The sequence below is a fragment of the Schistocerca cancellata genome, unplaced genomic scaffold (genome assembly GCF_023864275.1).
Source record: "Schistocerca cancellata isolate TAMUIC-IGC-003103 unplaced genomic scaffold, iqSchCanc2.1 HiC_scaffold_1100, whole genome shotgun sequence".
Taxonomy (NCBI): Eukaryota; Metazoa; Arthropoda; class Insecta; order Orthoptera; family Acrididae; genus Schistocerca; species Schistocerca cancellata.
Genome location: NW_026047099.1, coordinates 5,306,171 through 5,328,711, shown reverse-complemented (window position 1 = coordinate 5,328,711; position 22,541 = coordinate 5,306,171). Strand labels below are relative to the sequence as shown.

At 55.0% G+C, this 22,541-nt stretch overlaps 23 non-coding genes across 23 annotated transcripts; all 23 read left to right on the top strand.

Annotated features, from left to right (window-relative positions):
- Positions 1-183: 183 nt before the first annotated feature.
- LOC126155792 (5S ribosomal RNA) lies at positions 184-302 on the top strand. Its single transcript, XR_007533230.1, has one exon. It is a non-coding gene; the product is annotated as a 5S ribosomal RNA (ribosomal RNA).
- Positions 303-1,134: 832 nt separating this feature from the next.
- LOC126154737 (5S ribosomal RNA) lies at positions 1,135-1,253 on the top strand. The gene has a single exon (XR_007532276.1). It is a non-coding gene; the product is annotated as a 5S ribosomal RNA (ribosomal RNA).
- An 832-nt stretch (positions 1,254-2,085) lies between these two features.
- Positions 2,086-2,204, top strand: LOC126155463 (5S ribosomal RNA). The gene has a single exon (XR_007532924.1). It is a non-coding gene; the product is annotated as a 5S ribosomal RNA (ribosomal RNA).
- An 832-nt stretch (positions 2,205-3,036) lies between these two features.
- Positions 3,037-3,155, top strand: LOC126155269 (5S ribosomal RNA). Its single transcript, XR_007532773.1, has one exon. It is a non-coding gene; the product is annotated as a 5S ribosomal RNA (ribosomal RNA).
- Positions 3,156-3,982: 827 nt separating this feature from the next.
- LOC126155791 (5S ribosomal RNA) lies at positions 3,983-4,101 on the top strand. Its single transcript, XR_007533229.1, has one exon. It is a non-coding gene; the product is annotated as a 5S ribosomal RNA (ribosomal RNA).
- An 832-nt stretch (positions 4,102-4,933) lies between these two features.
- Positions 4,934-5,052, top strand: LOC126155462 (5S ribosomal RNA). Its single transcript, XR_007532923.1, has one exon. It is a non-coding gene; the product is annotated as a 5S ribosomal RNA (ribosomal RNA).
- An 817-nt stretch (positions 5,053-5,869) lies between these two features.
- LOC126155461 (5S ribosomal RNA) lies at positions 5,870-5,988 on the top strand. The gene has a single exon (XR_007532922.1). It is a non-coding gene; the product is annotated as a 5S ribosomal RNA (ribosomal RNA).
- Positions 5,989-6,777: 789 nt separating this feature from the next.
- On the top strand, positions 6,778-6,896 carry LOC126154652 (5S ribosomal RNA). The gene has a single exon (XR_007532196.1). It is a non-coding gene; the product is annotated as a 5S ribosomal RNA (ribosomal RNA).
- Positions 6,897-7,728: 832 nt separating this feature from the next.
- On the top strand, positions 7,729-7,847 carry LOC126155268 (5S ribosomal RNA). Its single transcript, XR_007532772.1, has one exon. It is a non-coding gene; the product is annotated as a 5S ribosomal RNA (ribosomal RNA).
- An 827-nt stretch (positions 7,848-8,674) lies between these two features.
- Positions 8,675-8,793, top strand: LOC126155790 (5S ribosomal RNA). Its single transcript, XR_007533228.1, has one exon. It is a non-coding gene; the product is annotated as a 5S ribosomal RNA (ribosomal RNA).
- An 832-nt stretch (positions 8,794-9,625) lies between these two features.
- Positions 9,626-9,744, top strand: LOC126155460 (5S ribosomal RNA). The gene has a single exon (XR_007532921.1). It is a non-coding gene; the product is annotated as a 5S ribosomal RNA (ribosomal RNA).
- Positions 9,745-10,561: 817 nt separating this feature from the next.
- Positions 10,562-10,680, top strand: LOC126154651 (5S ribosomal RNA). Its single transcript, XR_007532195.1, has one exon. It is a non-coding gene; the product is annotated as a 5S ribosomal RNA (ribosomal RNA).
- An 827-nt stretch (positions 10,681-11,507) lies between these two features.
- LOC126155820 (5S ribosomal RNA) lies at positions 11,508-11,626 on the top strand. Its single transcript, XR_007533256.1, has one exon. It is a non-coding gene; the product is annotated as a 5S ribosomal RNA (ribosomal RNA).
- Positions 11,627-12,443: 817 nt separating this feature from the next.
- On the top strand, positions 12,444-12,562 carry LOC126155818 (5S ribosomal RNA). Its single transcript, XR_007533255.1, has one exon. It is a non-coding gene; the product is annotated as a 5S ribosomal RNA (ribosomal RNA).
- An 817-nt stretch (positions 12,563-13,379) lies between these two features.
- LOC126155065 (5S ribosomal RNA) lies at positions 13,380-13,498 on the top strand. Its single transcript, XR_007532582.1, has one exon. It is a non-coding gene; the product is annotated as a 5S ribosomal RNA (ribosomal RNA).
- Positions 13,499-14,315: 817 nt separating this feature from the next.
- Positions 14,316-14,434, top strand: LOC126155844 (5S ribosomal RNA). The gene has a single exon (XR_007533279.1). It is a non-coding gene; the product is annotated as a 5S ribosomal RNA (ribosomal RNA).
- A 1,695-nt stretch (positions 14,435-16,129) lies between these two features.
- Positions 16,130-16,248, top strand: LOC126155459 (5S ribosomal RNA). The gene has a single exon (XR_007532920.1). It is a non-coding gene; the product is annotated as a 5S ribosomal RNA (ribosomal RNA).
- An 832-nt stretch (positions 16,249-17,080) lies between these two features.
- LOC126154834 (5S ribosomal RNA) lies at positions 17,081-17,199 on the top strand. Its single transcript, XR_007532367.1, has one exon. It is a non-coding gene; the product is annotated as a 5S ribosomal RNA (ribosomal RNA).
- An 846-nt stretch (positions 17,200-18,045) lies between these two features.
- On the top strand, positions 18,046-18,164 carry LOC126154986 (5S ribosomal RNA). Its single transcript, XR_007532508.1, has one exon. It is a non-coding gene; the product is annotated as a 5S ribosomal RNA (ribosomal RNA).
- Positions 18,165-18,986: 822 nt separating this feature from the next.
- Positions 18,987-19,105, top strand: LOC126155843 (5S ribosomal RNA). The gene has a single exon (XR_007533278.1). It is a non-coding gene; the product is annotated as a 5S ribosomal RNA (ribosomal RNA).
- A 792-nt stretch (positions 19,106-19,897) lies between these two features.
- LOC126155877 (5S ribosomal RNA) lies at positions 19,898-20,016 on the top strand. Its single transcript, XR_007533310.1, has one exon. It is a non-coding gene; the product is annotated as a 5S ribosomal RNA (ribosomal RNA).
- Positions 20,017-20,842: 826 nt separating this feature from the next.
- Positions 20,843-20,961, top strand: LOC126154825 (5S ribosomal RNA). The gene has a single exon (XR_007532358.1). It is a non-coding gene; the product is annotated as a 5S ribosomal RNA (ribosomal RNA).
- An 822-nt stretch (positions 20,962-21,783) lies between these two features.
- Positions 21,784-21,902, top strand: LOC126154989 (5S ribosomal RNA). Its single transcript, XR_007532511.1, has one exon. It is a non-coding gene; the product is annotated as a 5S ribosomal RNA (ribosomal RNA).
- Positions 21,903-22,541: the final 639 nt, after the last annotated feature.

The following is a 22,541-nucleotide window of genomic DNA, read 5'->3' as shown; positions in this document are numbered from 1 at the left end:
CGGTGCGCCCGCCAATTCGGCCGTCGCTCTGCTGGGACGCCGGGCGCGCCTCCCCGCGCCGTCCTCGAGGAACTGGCGGTTGCGGAAGGAAGCGCTTTCGTCAAATGCGGCCGAAAACTAACATTTTGTGTGTTGGGAGAAAAGCCGAACGCGAATTCTGCCGTGCTCCTACATTAGATGAGCGCCAACGGCCATACCATGATGAATACACCGGTTCTCGTCCGATCACCGAAGTGAAGCATCATCGGGCCCGGCTAGTACTTGGATGGGTGACCGCCTGGGAAACCCGGGTGCTGTTGGCTCCCTTCCTTTTGTTTTTTTGTTATGTCGCCAGCCCAATTTTCAAACTACCTTTCTGTTGTGACAAAGATGCTTCCTTAAGCCTTTTAAACTACTGTAATGGTACGAAAATGCAGTAATTAACTCAGTTTGAGGGAGAATGTGCTAACCAAGTTTGCCAAGAAGACTTTGAAAACGACAAAACAGTACGAATCGGCAGGTGATTTCTGAAATACGTCACCGCCTATTGTTGTGTAGGAGTGTAGAGTTCCAAATTTGATTTGTAACCACGAATGTATTCCTTAGTCGTCTCGTCTCGTCCCGCAGACGTTTGTCGTGCTTGCGCTGTCATATGGACCACGACCCGAGCGGCAGCGAGCGGCAGTCGAGCAAAGTCGGGACAAGTCGGGACGGGGACAGGGACAGGGATAGGAATGGTGCGAATGCACTGCAAACTACGCAGACACCTGGTGTGAGGCGAGGCGAGGCGTGGCGAGGCGAGGAAGCCCACATCGCTACATGTGGCGTCCTCCAGCACGACACTGCCACACCCCGTACAGGCCCTCCGCTGAACACCAGGGACAAGATGCGTCCTCCGCTAGTGTCGAAGGCTGCACGCGCCCAGCGAATGACAGGGGGTGCAACGAGCAGCAGTGCGTCTCACACACGCGGCGGTGCGCCCGCCAATTCGGCCGTCGCTCTGCTGGGACGCTGGGCGCGCCTCCCCGCGCCGTCCTCGAGGAACTGGCGGTTGCGGAAGGAAGCGCTTTCGTCAAATGCGGCCGAAAACTAACATTTTGTGTGTTGGGAGAAAAGCCGAACGCGAATTCTGCCGTGCTCCTACATTAGATGAGCGCCAACGGCCATACCATGAAGAATACACCGGTTCTCGTCCGATCACCGAAGTTAAGCATCATCGGGCCCGGCTAGTACTTGGATGGGTGACCGCCTGGGAAACCCCGGTGCTGTTGGCTCCCTTCCTTTTGTTTTTTTGTTATGTCGCCAGCCCAATTTTCAAACTACCTTTCTGTTGTGACAAAGATGCTTCCTTAAGCCTTTTAAACTACTGTAATGGTACGAAAATGCAGTAATTAACTCAGTTTGAGGGAGAATGTGCTAACCAAGTTTGCCAAGAAGACTTTGAAAACGACAAAACAGTACGAATCGGCAGGTGATTTCTGAAATACGTCACCGCCTATTGTTGTGTAGGAGTGTAGAGTTCCAAATTTGATTTGTAACCACGAATGTATTCCTTAGTCGTCTCGTCTCGTCCCGCAGACGTTTGTCGTGCTTGCACTGTCATATGGACCACGACCCGAGCGGCAGCGAGCGGCAGTCGAGCAAAGTCGGGGCAAGTCGGGACGGGGACAGGGACAGGGATAGGAATGGTGCGAATGCACTGCAAACTACGCAGACACCTGGTGTGAGGCGAGGCGAGGCGAGGCGAGGCGAGGAAGCCCACATCGCTACCAGTGGCGCCCTCCAGCACGACACTGCCACACCCCGTACAGACCCTCCGCTGAACACCAGGGACAAGATGCGTCCTCCGCTAGTGTCGAAGGCTCCACGCGCCCAGCGAATGACAGGGGGTGCAACGAGCAGCAGAGCGTCTCACACACGCGGCGGTGCGCCCGCCAATTCGGCCGTCGCTCTGCTGGGACGCCGGGCGCGCCTCCCCGCGCCGTCCTCGAGGAACTGGCGGTTGCGGAAGGAAGCGCTTTCGTCAAATGCGGCCGAAAACTAACATTTTGTGTGTTGGGAGAAAAGCCGAACGCGAATTCTGCCGTGCTCCTACATTAGATGAGCGCCAACGGCCATACCATGATGAATACACCGGTTCTCGTCCGATCACCGAAGTTAAGCATCATCGGGCCCGGCTAGTACTTGGATGGGTGACCGCCTGGGAAACCCGGGTGCTGTTGGCTCCCTTCCTTTTGTTTTTTTGTTATGTCGCCAGCCCAATTTTCAAACTACCTTTCTGTTGTGACAAAGATGCTTCCTTAAGCCTTTTAAACTACTGTAATGGTACGAAAATGCAGTAATTAACTCAGTTTGAGGGAGAATGTGCTAACCAAGTTTGCCAAGAAGACTTTGAAAACGACAAAACAGTACGAATCGGCAGGTGATTTCTGAAATACGTCACCGCCTATTGTTGTGTAGGAGTGTAGAGTTCCAAATTTGATTTGTAACCACGAATGTATTCCTTAGTCGTCTCGTCTCGTCCCGCAGACGTTTGTCGTGCTTGCGCTGTCATATGGACCACGACCCGAGCGGCAGCGAGCGGCAGTCGAGCAAAGTCGGGACAAGTCGGGACGGGGACAGGGACAGGGATAGGAATGGTGCGAATGCACTGCAAACTACGCAGACACCTGGTGTGAGGCGAGGCGAGGCGAGGCGAGGCGAGGAAGCCCACATCGCTACCAGTGGCGCCCTCCAGCACGACACTGCCACACCCCGCACAGGCCCTCCGCTGAACACCAGGGACAAGATGCGTCCTCCGCTAGTGTCGAAGGCTGCACGCGCCCAGCGAATGACAGGGGGTGCAACGAGCAGCAGTGCGTCTCACACACGCGGCGGTGCGCCCGCCAATTCGGCCGTCGCTCTGCTGGGACGCCGGGCGCGCCTCCCCGCGCCGTCCTCGAGGAACTGGCGGTTGCGGAAGGAAGCGCTTTCGTCAAATGCGGCCGAAAACTAACATTTTGTGTGTTGGGAGAAAAGCCGAACGCGAATTCTGCCGTGCTCCTACATTAGGTGAGCGCCAACGGCCATACCATGATGAATACACCGGTTCTCGTCCGATCACCGAAGTGAAGCATCATCGGAGCCGGCTAGTACTTGGATGGGTGACCACCTGGGAAACCCGGGTGCTGTTGGCTCCCTTCCTTTTGTTTTTTTGTTATGTCGCCAGCCCCATTTTCAAACTACCTTTCTGTTGTGACAAAGATGCTTCCTTAAGCCTTTTAAACTACTGTAATGGTACGAAAATGCAGTAATTAACTCAGTTTGAGGGAGAATGTGCTAACCAAGTTTGCCAAGAAGACTTTGAAAACGACAAAACAGTACGAATCGGCAGGTGATTTCTGAAATACGTCACCGCCTATTGTTGTGTAGGAGTGTAGAGTTCCAAATTTGATTTGTAACCACGAATGTATTCCTTAGTCGTCTCGTCTCGTCCCGCAGACGTTTGTCGTGCTTGCGCTGTCATATGGACCACGACCCGAGCGGCAGCGAGCGGCAGTCGAGCAAAGTCGGGACAAGTCGGGACGGGGACAGGGACAGGGATAGGAATGGTGCGAATGCACTGCAAACTACGCAGACACCTGGTGTGAGGCGAGGCGAGGCAAGGCGAGGAAGCCCACATCGCTACCAGTGGCGCCCTCCAGCACGACACTGCCACACCCCGCACAGGCCCTCCGCTGAACACCAGGGACAAGATGCGTCCTCCGCTAGTGTCGAAGGCTGCACGCGCCCAGCGAATGACAGGGGGTGCAACGAGCAGCAGTGCGTCTCACACACGCGGCGGTGCGCCCGCCAATTCGGCCGTCGCTCTGCTGGGACGCCGGGCGCGCCTCCCCGCGCCGTCCTCGAGGAACTGGCGGTTGCGGAAGGAAGCGCTTTCGTCAAATGCGGCCGAAAACTAACATTTTGTGTGTTGGGAGAAAAGCCGAACGCGAATTCTGCCGTGCTCCTACATTAGATGAGCGCCAACGGCCATACCATGATGAATACACCGGTTCTCGTCCGATCACCGAAGTGAAGCATCATCGGGCCCGGCTAGTACTTGGATGGGTGACCGCCTGGGAAACCCGGGTGCTGTTGGCTCCCTTCCTTTTGTTTTTTTGTTATGTCGCCAGCCCAATTTTCAAACTACCTTTCTGTTGTGACAAAGATGCTTCCTTAAGCCTTTTAAACTACTGTAATGGTACGAAAATGCAGTAATTAACTCAGTTTGAGGGAGAATGTGTTAACCAAGTTTGCCAAGAAGACTTTGAAAACGACAAAACAGTACGAATCGGCAGGTGATTTCTGAAATACGTCACCGCCTATTGTTGTGTAGGAGTGTAGAGTTCCAAATTTGATTTGTAACCACGAATGTATTCCTTAGTCGTCTCGTCTCGTCCCGCAGACGTTTGTCGTGCTTGCGCTGTCATATGGACCACGACCCGAGCGGCAGCGAGCGGCAGTCGAGCAAAGTCGGGACAAGTCGGGACGGGGACAGGGACAGGGATAGGAATGGTGCGAATGCACTGCAAACTACGCAGACACCTGGTGTGAGGCGAGGCGAGGCGAGGCGAGGCGAGGAAGCCCACATCGCTACCAGTGGCGCCCTCCAGCACGACACTGCCACACCCCGCACAGACCCTCCGCTGAACACCAGGGACAAGATGCGTCCTCCGCTAGTGTCGAAGGCTCCACGCGCCCAGCGAATGACAGGGGGTGCAACGAGCAGCAGAGCGTCTCACACACGCGGCGGTGCGCCCGCCAATTCGGCCGTCGCTCTGCTGGGACGCCGGGCGCGCCTCCCCGCGCCGTCCTCGAGGAACTGGCGGTTGCGGAAGGAAGCGCTTTCGTCAAATGCGGCCGAAAACTAACATTTTGTGTGTTGGGAGAAAAGCCGAACGCGAATTATGCCGTGCTCCTACATTAGATGAGCGCCAACGGCCATACCATGATGAATACACCGGTTCTCGTCCGATCACCGAAGTTAAGCATCATCGGGCCCGGCTAGTACTTGGATGGGTGACCGCCTGGGAAACCCGGGTGCTGTTGGCTCCCTTCCTTTTGTTTTTTTGTTATGTCGCCAGCCCAATTTTCAAACTACCTTTCTGTTGTGACAAAGATGCTTCCTTAAGCCTTTTAAACTACTGTAATGGTACGAAAATGCAGTAATTAACTCAGTTTGAGGGAGAATGTGCTAACCAAGTTTGCCAAGAAGACTTTGAAAACGACAAAACAGTACGAATCGGCAGGTGATTTCTGAAATACGTCACCGCCTATTGTTGTGTAGGAGTGTAGAGTTCCAAATTTGATTTGTAGCCACGAATGTATTCCTTAGTCGTCTCGTCTCGTCCCGCAGACGTTTGTCGTGCTTGCGCTGTCATATGGACCACGACCCGAGCGGCAGCGAGCGGCAGTCGAGCAGAGTCGGGACAAGTCGGGACGGGGACAGGGACAGGGATAGGAATGGTGCGAATGCACTGCAAACTACGCAGACACCTGGTGTGAGGCGAGGCGAGGAAGCCCACATCACTACCAGTGGCACCCTCCAGCACGACACTGCCACACCCCGCACAGGCCCTCCGCTGAACACCAGGGACAAGATGCGTCCTCCGCTAGTGTCGAAGGCTGCACGCGCCCAGCGAATGACAGGGGGTGCAACGAGCAGCAGTGCGTCTCACACACGCGGCGGTGCGCCCGCCAATTCGGCCGTCGCTCTGCTGGGACGCCGGGCGCGCCTCCCCGCGCCGTCCTCGAGGAACTGGCGGTTGCGGAAGGAAGCGCTTTCGTCAAATGCGGCCGAAAACTAACATTTTGTGTGTTGGGAGAAAAGCCGAACGCGAATTCTGCCGTGCTCCTACATTAGATGAGCGCCAACGGCCATACCATGATGAATACACCGGTTCTCGTCCGATCACCGAAGTTAAGCATCATCGGGCCCGGCTAGTACTTGGATGGGTGACCGCCTGGGAAACCCGGGTGCTGTTGGCTCCCTTCCTTTTGTTTTTTTTTATTATGTCGCCAGCCCAATTTTCTAACTACCTTTCTGTTGTGACAAAGATGCTTCCTTAAGCCTTTTAAACTACTGTAATGGTACGAAAATGCAGTAATTAACTCAGTTTGAGGGAGAATGTGCTAACCAAGTTTGCCAAGAAGACTTTGAAAACGACAAAACAGTACGAATCGGCAGGTGATTTCTGAAATGCGTCACCGCCTATTGTTGTGTAGGAGTGTAGAGTTCCAAATTTGATTTGTAACCACGAATGTATTCCTTAGTCGTCTCGTCTCGTCCCGCAGACATTTGTCATGCTTGCGTCGAGCAAAGTCGGGACAAGTCGGGACGGGGACAGGGACAGGGATAGGAATGGTGCGAATGCACTGCAAACTACGCAGACACCTGGTGTGAGGCGAGGCGAGGCGAGGCGAGGAAGCCCACATCGCTACCAGTGGCGCCCTCCAGCACGACACTGCCACACCCCGCACAGGCCCTCCGCTGAACACCAGGGACAAGATGCGTCCTCCGCTAGTGTCGAAGGCTGCACGCGCCCAGCGAATGACAGGGGGTGCAACGAGCAGCAGTGCGTCTCACACACGCGGCGGTGCGCCCGCCAATTCGGCCGTCGCTCTGCTGGGACGCCGGGCGCGCCTCCCCGCGCCGTCCTCGAAGAACTGGCGGTTGCGGAAGGAAGCGCTTTCGTCAAATGCGGCCGAAAACTAACATTTTGTGTGTTGGGAGAAAAGCCGAACGCGAATTCTGCAATGCTCCTACATTAGATGAGCGCCAACGGCCATACCATGATGAATACACCGGTTCTCGTCCGATCACCGAAGTTAAGCATCATCGGACCCGGCTAGTACTTTGATGGGTGACCGCCTGGGAAACCCGGGTGCTGTTGGCTCCCTTTCTTTTGTTTTTTTGTTATGTCGCCAGCCCAATTTTCAAACTATCTTTCTGTTGTGACAAAGATGCTTCCTTAAGCCTTTTAAACTACTGTAATGGTACGAAAATGCAGTAATTAACTCAGTTTGAGGGAGAATGTGCTAACCAAGTTTGCCAAGAAGACTTTGAAAACGACAAAACAGTACGAATCGGCAGGTGATTTCTGAAATACGTCACCGCCTATTGTTGTGTAGGAGTGTAGAGTTCCAAATTTGATTTGTAACCACGAATGTATTCCTTAGTCGTCTCGTCTCGTCCCGCAGACGTTTGTCGTGCTTGCGCTGTCATATGGACCACGACCCGAGCGGCAGCGAGCGGCAGTCGAGCAAAGTCGGGACAAGTCGGGACGGGGACAGGGACAGGGATAGGAATGGTGCGAATGCACTGCAAACTACGCAGACACCTGGTGTGAGGCGAGGCGAGGCGAGGCGAGGCGAGGAAGCCCACATCGCTACCAGTGGCGCCCTCCAGCACGACACTGCCACACCCCGCACAGGCCCTCCGCTGAACACCAGGGACAAGATGCGTCCTCCGCTAGTGTCGAAGGCTGCACGCGCCCAGCGAATGACAGGGGGTGCAACGAGCAGCAGTGCGTCTCACACACGCGGCGGTGCGCCCGCCAATTCGGCCGTCGCTCTGCTGGGACGCCGGGCGCGCCTCCCCGCGCCGTCCTCGAGGAACTGGCGGTTGCGGAAGGAAGCGCTTTCGTCAAATGCGGCCGAAAACTAACATTTTGTGTGTTGGGAGAAAAGCCGAACGCGAATTCTGCCGTGCTCCTACATTAGGTGAGCGCCAACGGCCATACCATGATGAATACACCGGTTCTCGTCCGATCACCGAAGTGAAGCATCATCGGAGCCGGCTAGTACTTGGATGGGTGACCACCTGGGAAACCCGGGTGCTGTTGGCTCCCTTCCTTTTGTTTTTTTGTTATGTCGCCAGCCCCATTTTCAAACTACCTTTCTGTTGTGACAAAGATGCTTCCTTAAGCCTTTTAAACTACTGTAATGGTACGAAAATGCAGTAATTAACTCAGTTTGAGGGAGAATGTGCTAACCAAGTTTGCCAAGAAGACTTTGAAAACGACAAAACAGTACGAATCGGCAGGTGATTTCTGAAATACGTCACCGCCTATTGTTGTGTAGGAGTGTAGAGTTCCAAATTTGATTTGTAACCACGAATGTATTCCTTAGTCGTCTCGTCTCGTCCCGCAGACGTTTGTCGTGCTTGCGCTGTCATATGGACCACGACCCGAGCGGCAGCGAGCGGCAGTCGAGCAAAGTCGGGACAAGTCGGGACGGGGACAGGGACAGGGATAGGAATGGTGCGAATGCACTGCAAACTACGCAGACACCTGGTGTGAGGCGAGGCGAGGCAAGGCGAGGAAGCCCACATCGCTACCAGTGGCGCCCTCCAGCACGACACTGCCACACCCCGCACAGGCCCTCCGCTGAACACCAGGGACAAGATGCGTCCTCCGCTAGTGTCGAAGGCTGCACGCGCCCAGCGAATGACAGGGGGTGCAACGAGCAGCAGTGCGTCTCACACACGCGGCGGTGCGCCCGCCAATTCGGCCGTCGCTCTGCTGGGACGCCGGGCGCGCCTCCCCGCGCCGTCCTCGAGGAACTGGCGGTTGCGGAAGGAAGCGCTTTCGTCAAATGCGGCCGAAAACTAACATTTTGTGTGTTGGGAGAAAAGCCGAACGCGAATTCTGCCGTGCTCCTACATTAGATGAGCGCCAACGGCCATACCATGATGAATACACCGGTTCTCGTCCGATCACCGAAGTGAAGCATCATCGGGCCCGGCTAGTACTTGGATGGGTGACCGCCTGGGAAACCCGGGTGCTGTTGGCTCCCTTCCTTTTGTTTTTTTGTTATGTCGCCAGCCCAATTTTCAAACTACCTTTCTGTTGTGACAAAGATGCTTCCTTAAGCCTTTTAAACTACTGTAATGGTACGAAAATGCAGTAATTAACTCAGTTTGAGGGAGAATGTGTTAACCAAGTTTGCCAAGAAGACTTTGAAAACGACAAAACAGTACGAATCGGCAGGTGATTTCTGAAATACGTCACCGCCTATTGTTGTGTAGGAGTGTAGAGTTCCAAATTTGATTTGTAACCACGAATGTATTCCTTAGTCGTCTCGTCTCGTCCCGCAGACGTTTGTCGTGCTTGCGCTGTCATATGGACCACGACCCGAGCGGCAGCGAGCGGCAGTCGAGCAAAGTCGGGACAAGTCGGGACGGGGACAGGGACAGGGATAGGAATGGTGCGAATGCACTGCAAACTACGCAGACACCTGGTGTGAGGCGAGGCGAGGCGAGGCGAGGCGAGGAAGCCCACATCGCTACCAGTGGCGCCCTCCAGCACGACACTGCCACACCCCGCACAGACCCTCCGCTGAACACCAGGGACAAGATGCGTCCTCCGCTAGTGTCGAAGGCTCCACGCGCCCAGCGAATGACAGGGGGTGCAACGAGCAGCAGAGCGTCTCACACACGCGGCGGTGCGCCCGCCAATTCGGCCGTCGCTCTGCTGGGACGCCGGGCGCGCCTCCCCGCGCCGTCCTCGAGGAACTGGCGGTTGCGGAAGGAAGCGCTTTCGTCAAATGCGGCCGAAAACTAACATTTTGTGTGTTGGGAGAAAAGCCGAACGCGAATTATGCCGTGCTCCTACATTAGATGAGCGCCAACGGCCATACCATGATGAATACACCGGTTCTCGTCCGATCACCGAAGTTAAGCATCATCGGGCCCGGCTAGTACTTGGATGGGTGACCGCCTGGGAAACCCGGGTGCTGTTGGCTCCCTTCCTTTTGTTTTTTTGTTATGTCGCCAGCCCAATTTTCAAACTACCTTTCTGTTGTGACAAAGATGCTTCCTTAAGCCTTTTAAACTACTGTAATGGTACGAAAATGCAGTAATTAACTCAGTTTGAGGGAGAATGTGCTAACCAAGTTTGCCAAGAAGACTTTGAAAACGACAAAACAGTACGAATCGGCAGGTGATTTCTGAAATACGTCACCGCCTATTGTTGTGTAGGAGTGTAGAGTTCCAAATTTGATTTGTAACCACGAATGTATTCCTTAGTCGTCTCGTCTCGTCCCGCAGACGTTTGTCGTGCTTGCGCTGTCATATGGACCACGACCCGAGCGGCAGCGAGCGGCAGTCGAGCAGAGTCGGGACAAGTCGGGACGGGGACAGGGACAGGGATAGGAATGGTGCGAATGCACTGCAAACTACGCAGACACCTGGTGTGAGGCGAGGCGAGGAAGCCCACATCACTACCAGTGGCACCCTCCAGCACGACACTGCCACACCCCGCACAGGCCCTCCGCTGAACACCAGGGACAAGATGCGTCCTCCGCTAGTGTCGAAGGCTGCACGCGCCCAGCGAATGACATGGGGTGCAACGAGCAGCAGTGCGTCTCACACACGCGGCGGTGCGCCCGCCAATTCGGCCGTCGCTCTGCTGGGACGCCGGGCGCGCCTCCCCGCGCCGTCCTCGAGGAACTGGCGGTTGCGGAAGGAAGCGCTTTCGTCAAATGCGGCCGAAAACTAACATTTTGTGTGTTGGGAGAAAAGCCGAACGCGAATTCTGCAATGCTCCTACATTAGATGAGCGCCAACGGCCATACCATGATGAATACACCGGTTCTCGTCCGATCACCGAAGTTAAGCATCATCGGACCCGGCTAGTACTTTGATGGGTGACCGCCTGGGAAACCCGGGTGCTGTTGGCTCCCTTTCTTTTGTTTTTTTGTTATGTCGCCAGCCCAATTTTCAAACTATCTTTCTGTTGTGACAAAGATGCTTCCTTAAGCCTTTTAAACTACTGTAATGGTACGAAAATGCAGTAATTAACTCAGTTTGAGGGAGAATGTGCTAACCAAGTTTGCCAAGAAGACTTTGAAAACGACAAAACAGTACGAATCGGCAGGTGATTTCTGAAATACGTCACCGCCTATTGTTGTGTAGGAGTGTAGAGTTCCAAATTTGATTTGTAACCACGAATGTATTCCTTAGTCGTCTCGTCTCGTCCCGCAGACGTTTGTCGTGCTTGCGCTGTCATATGGACCACGACCCGAGCGGCAGCGAGCGGCAGTCGAGCAAAGTCGGGACAAGTCGGGACGGGGACAGGGACAGGGATAGGAATGGTGCGAATGCACTGCAAACTACGCAGACACCTGGTGTGAGGCGAGGCGAGGCGAGGCGAGGAAGCCCTCATCGCTACCAGTGGCGCCCTCCAGCACGACACTGCCACACCCCGCACAGGCCCTCCGCTGAACACCAGGGACAAGATGCGTCCTCCGCTAGTGTCGAAGGCTGCACGCGCCCAGCGAATGACAGGGGGTGCAACGAGCAGCAGTGCGTCTCACACACGCGGCGGTGCGCCCGCCAATTCGGCCGTCGCTCTGCTGGAACGCCGGGCGCGCCTCCCCGCGCCGTCCTCGAGGAACTGGCGGTTGCGGAAGGAAGCGCTTTCGTCAAATGCGGCCGAAAATTAACATTTTGTGTGTTGGGAGAAAAGCCGAACGCGAATTCTGCCGTGCTCCTACATTAGATGAGCGCCAACGGCCATACCATGATGAATACACCGGTTCTCGTCCGATCACCGAAGTTAAGCATCATCGGACCCGGCTAGTACTTGGATGGGTGACCGCCTGGGAAACCCGGGTGCTGTTGGCTCCCTTCCTTTTGTTTTTTTGTTATGTCGCCAGCCCAATTTTCAAACTACCTTTCTGTTGTGACAAAGATGCTTCCTTAAGCCTTTTAAACTACTGTAATGGTACGAAAATGCAGTAATTAACTCAGTTTGAGGGAGAATGTGCTAACCAAGTTTGCCAAGAAGACTTTGAAAACGACAAAACAGTACGAATCGGCAGGTGATTTCTGAAATACGTCACCGCCTATTGTTGTGTAGGAGTGTAGAGTTCCAAATTTGATTTGTAACCACGAATGTATTCCTTAGTCGTCTCGTCCCGTCCCGCAGACGTTTGTCGTGCTTGCGCTGTCATATGGACCACGACCCGAGCGGCAGCGAGCGGCAGTCGAGCAAAGTCAGGACAAGTCGGGACGGGGACAGGGACAGGGATAGGAATGGTGCGAATGCACTGCAAACTACGCAGACACCAGGTGTGAGGCGAGACGAGGAAGCCCACATCGCTACCAGTGGCGCCCTCCAGCACGACACTGCCACACCCCGCACAGGCCCTCCGCTGAACACCAGGGACAAGATGCGTCCTCCGCTAGTGTCGAAGGCTGCACGCGCCCAGCGAATGACAGTGGGTGCAACGAGCAGCAGTGCGTCTCACACACGCGGCGGTGCGCCCGCCAATGCGGCCGTCGCTCTGCTGGGACGCCGAGCGCGCCTCCCCGCGCCGTCCACGAGGAACTGGCGGTTGCGGAAGGAAGCGCTTTCGTCAAATGCGGCCGAAAACTAACATTTTGTGTGTTGGGAGAAAAGCCGAACGCGAATTCTGCCGTGCTCCTACATTAGATGAGCGCCAACGGCCATACCATGATGAATACACCGGTTCTCGTCCGATCACCGAAGTTAAGCATCATCGGACCCGGCTAGTACTTGGATGGGTGACCGCCTGGGAAACCCGGGTGCTGTTGGCTCCCTTCCTTTTGTTTTTTTGTTATGTCGCCAGCCCAATTTTCATACTACCTTTCTGTTGTGACAATGATGCTTCCTTAAGACTTTTAAACTACTGTAATGGTACGAAAATGCAGTAATTAACTCAGTTTGAGGGAGAATGTGCTAACCAAGTTTGCCAAGAAGACTTTGAAAACGACAAAACAGTACGAATCGGCAGGTGATTTCTGAAATACGTCACCGCCTATTGTTGTGTAGGAGTGTAGAGTTCCAAATTTGATTTGTAACCACGAATGTATTCCTTAGTCGTCTCGAATCGTCCCGCAGACGTTTGTCGTGCTTGCGCTGTCATATGGACCACGACCCGAGCGGCAGCGAGCGGCAGTCGAGCAAAGTCGGGACAAGTCGGGACGGGGACAGGGACAGGGATAGGAATGGTGCGAATGCACTGCAAACTACGCAGACACCAGGTGTGAGGCGAGGCGAGGAAGCCCACATCGCTACCAGTGGCGCCCTCCAGCACGACACTGCCACACCCCGCACAGGCCCTCCGCTGAACACCAGGGACAAGATGCGTCCTCCGCTAGTGTCGAAGGCTGCACGCGCCCAGCGAATGACAAGGGGTGCAACGAGCAGCAGTTCGTCTCACACACGCGGCGGTGCGCCCGCCAATTCGGCCGTCGCTCTGCTGGGACGCCGGGCGCGCCTCCCCGCGCCGTCCTCGAGGAACTGGCGGTTGCGGAAGGAAGCGCTTTCGTCAAATGCGGCCGAAAACTAACATTTTGTGTGTTGGGAGAAAAGCCGAACGCGAATTCTGCCGTGCTCCTACATTAGATGAGCGCCAACGACCATACCACGATGAATACACCGGTTCTCGTCCGATCACCGAAGTTAAGCATCATCGGGCCCGGCTAGTACTTGGATGGGTGACCGCCTGGGAAACCCGGGTGCTGTTGGCTCCCTTCCTTTTGTTTTTTTGTTATGTCGCCAGCCCAATTTTCAAACTACCTTTCTGTTGTGACAGAGATGCTTCCTTAAGCCTTTTAAACTACTGTAATGGTACGAAAATGCAGTAATTAACTCAGTTTGAGGGAGAATGTGCTAACCAAGTTTGCCAAGAAGACTTTGAAAACGACAAAACAGTACGAATCGGCAGGTGATTTCTGAAATACGTCACCGCCTATTGTTGTGTAGGAGTGTAGAGTTCCAAATTTGATTTGTAACCACGAATGTATTCCTTAGTCGTCTCGTCTCGTCCCGCAGACGTTTGTCGTGCTTGCGCTGTCATATGGACCACGACCCGAGCGGCAGCGAGCGGCAGTCGAGCAAAGTCGGGACAAGTCGGGACGGGGACAGGGACAGGGATAGGAATGGTGCGAATGCACTGCAAACTACGCAGACAGCTGGTGTGAGGCGAGGCGAGGAAGCCCACATCGCTACCAGTGGCGCCCTCCAGCACGACACTGCCACACCCCGCACAGGCCCTCCGCTGAACACCAGGGACAAGATGCGTCCTCCGCTAGTGTCGAAGGCTGCACGCGCCCAGCGAATGACAGGGGGTGCAACGAGCAGCAGTGCGTCTCACACACGCGGCGGTGCGCCCGCCAATTCGGCCGTCGCTCTGCTGGGACGCCGAGCGCGCCTCCCCGCGCCGTCCACGAGGAACTGGCGGTTGCGGAAGGAAGCGCTTTCGTCAAATGCGGCCGAAAACTAACATTTTGTGTGTTGGGAGAAAAGCCGAACGCGAATTCTGCCGTGCTCCTACATTAGATGAGCGCCAACGGCCATACCATGATGAATACACCGGTTCTCGTCCGATCACCGAAGTTAAGCATCATCGGGCCCGGCTAGTACTTGCATGGGTGACCGCCTGGGAAACCCGGGTGCTGTTGGCTCCCTTCCTTTTGTTTTTTTGTTATGTCGCCAGCCCAATTTTCAAACTACCTTTCTGTTGTGACGAAGAAGCTTCCTTAAGCCTTTTAAACTACTGTAATGGTACGAAAATGCAGTAATTAACTCAGTTTGAGGGAGAATGTGCTAACCAAGTTTGCCAAGAAGACTTTGAAAACGACAAAACAGTACGAATCGGCAGGTGATTTCTGAAATACGTCACCGCCTATTGTTGTGTAGGAGTGTAGAGTTCCAAATTTGATTTGTAACCACGAATGTATTCCTTAGTCGTCTCGTCTCGTCCCGCAGACGTTTGTCGTGCTTGCGCTGTCATATGGACCACGACCCGAGCGGCAGCGAGCGGCAGTCGAGCAAAGTCGGGACAAGTCGGGACGGGGACAGGGACAGGGATAGGAATGGTGCGAATGCACTGCAAACTACGCAGACACCTGGTGTGAGGCGAGGCGAGGCGAGGCGAGGAAGCCCACATCGCTACCAGTGGCGCCCTCCAGCATGACACTACCACACCCCGCACAGGCCCTCCGCTGAACACCAGTGACAAGATGCGTCCTCCGCTAGTGTCGAAGGCTGCACGCGCCCAGCGAATGACAGGGGGTGCAACGAGCAGCAGTGCGTCTCACACACGCGGCGGTGCGCCCGCCAATTCGGCCGTCGCTCTGCTGGGACGCCGGGCGCGTCTCCCCGCGCCGTCCTCGAGGAACTGGCGGTTGCGGAAGGAAGCGCTTTCGTCAAATGCGGCCGAAAACTAACATTTTGTGTGTTGGGAGAAAAGCCGAACGCGAAATCTGCCGTGCTCCTACATTAGATGAGCGCCAACGACCATACCATCGGGTGCTGTTGGCTCCCTGCCTTTTGTTCTTTTGTTATGTCGCCAGCCCAATTTTCAAACTACCTTTCTGTTGTGACAAAGGTGCTTCCTTAAGCCTTTTCAACTACTGTAATGGTACGAAAATGCAGTAATTAACTCAGTTTGAGGGAGAATGTGCTAACCAAGTTTGCCAAGAAGACTTTGAAAACGACAAAACAGTACGAATCGGCAGGTGATTTCTGAAATACGTCACCGCCTATTGTTGTGTATGAGTGTAGAGTTCCAAATTTAATTTGTAACCACGAATGTATTCCTTAGTCGTCTCGTCTCGTCCCGCAGACGTTTGTCGTGCTTGCGCTGTCATATGGACCACGACCCGAGCGGCAGCGAGCGGCAGTCGAGCAAAGTCGGGACAAGTCGGGACGGGGACAGGGACAGGGATAGGAATGGTGCGAATGCACTGCAAACTACGCAGACACCTGGTGTGAGGCGAGGCGAGGCGAGGCGAGGCGAGGCGAGGAAGCCCACATCGCTACCAGTGGGCCCTCCAGCACGACACTGCCGCACCCCGCACAGGCCCTCCGCTGAACACCAGGGACAAGATGCGTCCTCCGCTAGTGTCGAAGGCTGCACGCGCCCAGCGAATGACAGGGGGTGCAACGAGCAGCAGTGCGTCTCACACACGCGGCGGTGCGCCCGCCAATTCGGCCGTCACTCTGCTGCGACGCCGGGTGCGCCTCCCCGCGCCGTCCTCGAGGAACTGGCGGTTGCGGAAGAAAGCGCTTTCGTCAAATGCGGCCGAAAACTAACATTTTGTGTGTTGGGAGAAAAGCCGAACGCGAATTCTGCCGTGCTCCTACATTAGATGAGCGCCAACGGCCATACCATGATGAATACACCGGTTCTCGTCCGATCACCGAAGTTAAGCATCATCGGGCCCGGCTAGTACTTGGATGGGTGACCGCCTGGGAAACCCGGGTGCTGTTGGCTCCCTTCCTTTTGTTTTTTTGTTATGTCGCCAGCCCAATTTTCAAACTACCTTTCTGTTGTGACAAAGATGCTTCCTTAAGCCTTTTAAAATACTGTAATGGTACGAAAATGCAGTAATTAACTCAGTTTGAGGGAGAATGTGCTAACCAAGTTTGCCAAGAAGACTTTGAAAACGACAAAACAGTACGAATCGGCAGGTGATTTCTGAAATACGTCACCGCCTATTGTTGTGTAGGAGTGTAGAGTTCCAAATTTGATTTGTAACCACGAATGTATTCCTTAGTCGTCTCGTCTCGTCCCGCAGACGTTTGTCGTGCTTGCGCTGTCATATGGACCACGACCCGAGCGGCAGCGAGCGGCAGTCGAGCAAAGTCGGGACAAGTCGGGACGGGGACAGGGACAGGGATAGGAATGGTGCGAATGCACTGCAAACTACGCAGACACCTGGTGTGAGGCGAGGCGAGGCGAGGCGAGGCGAGGAAGCCCACATCGCTACCAGTGGCGCCCTCCAGCACGACACTGCCACACCCCGCACAGGCCCTCCGCTGAACACCAGGGACAAGATGCGTCCTCCGCTAGTGTCGAAGGCTGCACGCGCCCAGCGAATGACAGGGGGTGCAACGAGCAGCAGTGCGTCTCACACACGCGGCGGTGCGCCCGCCAATTCGGCCGTCGCTCTGCTGGGACGCCGGGCGCGTCTCCCCGCGCCGTCCTCGAGGAACTGGCGGTTGCGGAAGGAAGCGCTTTCGTCAAATGCGGCCGAAAACTAACATTTTGTGTGTTGGGAGAAAAGCCGAACGCGAATTCTGCCGTGCTCCTACATTAGATGAGCGCCAACGGCCATACCATGATGAATACACCGGTTCTCCTCCGATCACCAAAGTTAAGCATCATCGGGCCCGGCTAGTACTTGGATGGGTGACCGCCTGGGAAACCCGGGTGCTGTTGGCTCCCTTCCTTTTGTTTTTTTGTTATGTCGCCAGCCCAATTTTCAAACTACCTTTCTGTTGTGACAAAGATGCTTCCTTAAGCCTTTTAAACTACTGCAATGGTACGAAAATGCAGTAATTAACTCAGTTTGAGGGAGAATGTGCTAACCAAGTTTGCCAAGAAGACTTTGAAAACGACAAAACAGTACGAATCGGCAGGTGATTTCTGAAATACGTCACCGCCTATTGTTGTGTAGGAGTGTAGAGTTCCAAATTTGATTTGTAACCACGAATGTATTCCTTAGTCGTCTCGTCTCGTCCCGCAGACGTTTGTCGTGCTTGCGCTGTCATATGGACCACGACCCGAGCGGCAGCGAGCGGCAGTCGAGCAAAGTCGGGACAAGTCGGGACGGGGACAGGGACAGGGATAGGAATGGTGCGAATGCACTGCAAACTACGCAGACACCTGGTGTGAGGCGAGGCGAGGTGAGGCGAGGCGAGGTGAGGCGAGGCGAGGAAGCCCACATCGCTACCAGTGGCGCCCTCCAGCACGACACTGCCACACCCCGCACAGGCCCTCCGCTGAACACCAGGGACAAGATGCGTCCTCCGCTAGTGTCGAAGGCTGCACGCGCCCAGCGAATGACAGGGGTGCAACGAGCAGCAGTGCGTCTCACACACGCGGCGGTGCGCCCGCCAATTCCGCCGTCGCTCTGCTGGGACGCCGGGCGCGCCTCCCCGCGCCGTCCTCGAGGAACTGGCGGTTGCGGAAGGAAGCGCTTTCGTCAAATGCGGCCGAAAACTAACATTTAGTGTGTTGGGAGAAAAGCCGAACGCGAATTCTGCCGTGCTCCTACATTAGATGAGCGCCAACGGCCATACCATGATGAATACACCGGTTCTCGTCCGATCACCGATGTTAAGCATCATCGGGCCCGGCTAGTACTTGGATGGGTGACCGCCTTGGAAATCCGGGTGCTGTTGGCTCCCTTCCTCTTGTTTTTTTGTTATGTCGCCAGCCCAATTTTCAAACTACCCTTCTGTTGTGACAAAGATGCTTCCTTAAGCCATTTAAACTACTGTAATGGTACGAAAATGCAGTAATTAACTCAGTTTGAGGGAGAATGTGCTAACCAAGTTTGCCAAGAAGACTTTGAAAACGACAAAACAGTACGAATCGGCAGGTGATTTCTGAAATACGTCACCGCCTATTGTTGTGTAGGAGTGTAGAGTTCCAAATTTGATTTGTAACCACGAATGTATTCCTTAGTCGTCTCGTCTCGTCCCGCAGACGTTTGTCGTGCTTGCGCTGTCATATGGACCACGACCCGAGCGGCAGCGAGCGGCAGTCGAGCAAAGTCGGAACAAGTCGGGACGGGGACAGGGACAGGGATAGGAATGGTGCGAAAGCACTGCAAACTACGCAGACACCTGGTGTGAGGCGAGGCGAGGCGAGGAAGCCCACATCGCTACCAGTGGCGCCCTCCAGCACGACACTGCCACACGCCGCACAGGCCCTCCGCTGAACACCAGGGACAAGATGCGTCCTCCGCTAGTGTCGAAGGCTGCACGCGCCCAGCGAATGACAGGGGGTGCAACGAGCAGCAGTGCGTCTCACACACGCGGCGGTGCGCCCGCCAATTCGGCCGTCGCTCTGCTGGGACGCCGGGCGCGCCTCCCCGCGCCGTCCTCGAGGAACTGGCGGTTGCGGAAGGAAGCGCTTTCGTCAAATGCGGCCGAAAACTAACATTTTGTGTGTTGGGAGAAAAGCCGAACGCGAATTCTGCCGTGCTCCTACATTAGATGAGCGCCAACGGCCATACCATGATGAATACACCGGTTCTCGTCCGATCACCGAAGTTAAGCATCATCGGGCCCGGCTAGTACTTGCATGGGTGACCGCCTGGGAAACCCGGGTGCTGTTGGCTCCCTTCCTTTTGTTTTTTTGTTATGTCGCCAGCCCAATTTTCAAACTACCTTTCTGTTGTGACAAAGATGCTTCCTTACGCCTTTTAAACTACTGTAATGGTACGAAAATGCAGTAATTAACTCAGTTTGAGGGAGAATGTGCTAACCAAGTTTGCCAAGAAGACTTTGAAAACGACAAAACAGTACGAATCGGCAGGTGATTTCTGAAATACGTCACCGCCTATTGTTGTGTAGGAGTGTAGAGTTCCAAATTTGATTTGTAACCACGAATGTATTCCTTAGTCGTCTCGTCTCGTCCCGCAGACATTTGTCATGCTTGCGTCGAGCAAAGTCGGGACAAGTCGGGACGGGGACAGGGACAGGGATAGGAATGGTGCGAATGCACTGCAAACTACGCAGACACCTGGTGTGAGTCGAGGCGAGGCGAGGCGAGGCGAGGAAGCCCACATCGCTACCAGTCGCGCCCTCCAGCACGACACTGCCACACCCCGCACAGGCCCTCCGCTGAACACCAGGGACAAGATGCGTCCTCCGCTAGTGTCGAAGGCTGCACGCGCCCAGCGAATGACAGGGGGTGCAACGAGCAGCAGTGCGTCTCACACACGCGGCGGTGCGCCCGCCAATTCGGCCGTCGCTCTGCTGGGACGCCGGGCGCGCCTCCCCGCGCCGTCCTCGAGGAACTGGCGGTTGCGGAAGGAAGCGCTTTCGTCAAATGCGGCCGAAAACTAACATTTTGTGTGTTGGGAGAAAAGCCGAACGCGAATTCTGCCGTGCTCCTACATTAGATGAGCGCCAACGGCCATACCATGATGAATACACCGGTTCTCGTCCGATCACCGAAGTTAAGCATCATCGGGCCCGGCTAGTACTTGGAAGGGTGACCGCCTGGGAAACCCGGGTGCTGTTGGCTCCCTTCCTTTTGTTTTTTTGTTATGTCGCCAGCCCAATTTTCAAACTACCTTTCTGTTGTGACAAAGATGCTTCCTTAAGCCTTTTAAACTACTGTAATGGTACGAAAATGCAGTAATTAACTCAGTTTGAGGGAGAATGTGCTAACCAAGTTTGCCAAGAAGACTTTGAAAACGACAAAACAGTACGAATCGGCAGGTGATTTCTGAAATACGTCACCGCCTATTGTTGTGTAGGAGTGTAGAGTTCCAAATTTGATTTGTAACCACGAATGTATTCCTTAGTAGTCTCGTCTCGTCCCGCAGACGTTTGTCGTGCTTGCGCTGTCATATGGACCACGACCCGAGCGGCAGCGAGCGGCAGTCGAGCAAAGTCGGGACAAGTCGGGACGGGGACAGGGACAGGGATAGGAATGGTGCGAATGCACTGCAAACTACGCAGACACCTGGTGTGAGGCGAGGCGAGGCGAGGCGAGGAAGCCCACATCGCTACCAGTGGCGCCCTCCAGCACGACACTGCCACACCCCGCACTGGCCCTCCGCTGAACACCAGAGACAAGATGCGTCCTCCGCTACTGTCGAAGGCTGCACGCGCCCAGCGAATGACAGGGGTGCAACGAGCAGCAGTGCGTCTCACACACGCGGCGGTGCGCCCGCCAATTCGGCCGTCGCTCTGCTGGGACGCCGGGCGCGCCTCCCCGCGCCGTCCTCGAGGAACTGGCGGTTGCGGAAGGAAGCGCTTTCGTCAACTGCGGCCGAAAACTAACATTTTGTGTGTTGGGAGAAAAGCCGAACGCGAATTCTGCCGTGCTCCTACATTAGATGAGCGCCAACGGCCATACCATGATGAATACACCGGTTCTCGTCCGATCACCGAAGTTAAGCATCATCGGGCCCGGCTAGTACTTGGATGGGTTACCGCCTTGGAAACCCGGGTGCTGTTGGCTCCCTTCCTTTTGTTTTTTTGTTATGTCGCCAGCCCAATTTTCAAACTACCTTTCTGTTGTGACAAAGATGCTTCCTTAAGCCTTTTAAACCACTGTAATGGTACGAAAATGCAGTAATTAACTCAGTTAGAGGGAGAATGTACTAACCAAGTTTGCCAAGAAGACTTTGAAAATGACAAAACAGTACGAATCGGCAGGTGGTTTCTGAAATACGTCACCGCCTATTGTTGTGTAGGAGTGTAGAGTTCCAAATTTGATTTGTAACCACGAATGTCTTCCTTAGTCGTCTCGTCTCGTCCCGCAGACGTTTGTCGTGCTTGCGCTGTCATATGGACCACGACCCGAGCGGCAGCGAGCGGCAGTCGAGCAAAGTCGGGACAAGTCGGGACGGGGACAGGGACAGGGATAGGAATGGTGCGAATGCACTGCAAACTACGCAGACACCTGGTGTGAGGCGAGGCGAGGCGAGGAAGCCCACATCGCTACCAGTGGCGCCCTCCAGCACGACACTGCCACACCCCGCACAGGCCCTCCGCTGAACACCAGGGACAAGATGCGTCCTCCGCTAGTGTCGAAGGCTGCACGCGCCCAGCGAATGACAGGGGGTGCAACGAGCGGCAGTGCGTCTCACACACGCGGCGGTGCGCCCGCCAATTCGGCCGTCGCTCTGCTGGGACGCCGGGCGCGCCTCCCCGCGCCGTCCTCGAGGAACTGGCGGTTGCGGAAGGAAGCGCTTTCGTCAAATGCAGCCGAAAACTAACATTTTGTGTGTTGGGAGAAAAGCCGAACGCGAATTCTGCCGTGCTCCTACATTAGATGAGCGCCAACGGCCATACCATGATGAATACACCGGTTCTCGTCCGATCACCGAAGTTAAGCATCATCGGGCCCGGCTAGTACTTGGATTGGTGACCGCCTGGGAAACCCGGGTGCTGTTGGCTCCATTGCTTTTGTTTTTTTGTTATGTCGCCAGCCCAATTTTCAAACTACCTTTCTGTTGTGACAAAGATGCTTCCTTAAGCCTTTTAAACTACTGTAATGGTACGAAAATGCAATAATTAACTCAGTTTGAGGGAGAATGTGCTAACCAAGTTTGCCAAGAAGACTTTGAAAACGACAAAACAGTACGAATCGGCAGGTGATTTCTGAAATACGTCACCGCCTATTGTTGTGTAGGAGTGTAGAGTTCCAAATTTGATTTGTAACCACGAATGTATTCCTTAGTCGTCTCGTCTCGTCCCGCAGACGTTTGTCGTGCTTGCGCTGTCATATGGACCACGACCCGAGCGGCAGCGAGCGGCAGTCGAGCAAAGTCGGGACAAGTCGGGACGGGGACAGGGACAGGGATAGGAATGGTGCGAATGCACTGCAAACTACGCAGACACCTGGTGTGAGGCGAGGCGAGGCGAGGCGAGACGAGGAAGCCCACATCGCTACCAGTGGCGCCCTCCAGCACGACACTGCCACACCCCGCACAGGCCCTCCGCTGAACACCAGGGACAAGATGCGTCCTCCGCTAGTGTCGAAGGCTGCACGCGCCCAGCGAATGACAGGGGGTGCAACGAGCAGCAGTTCGTCTC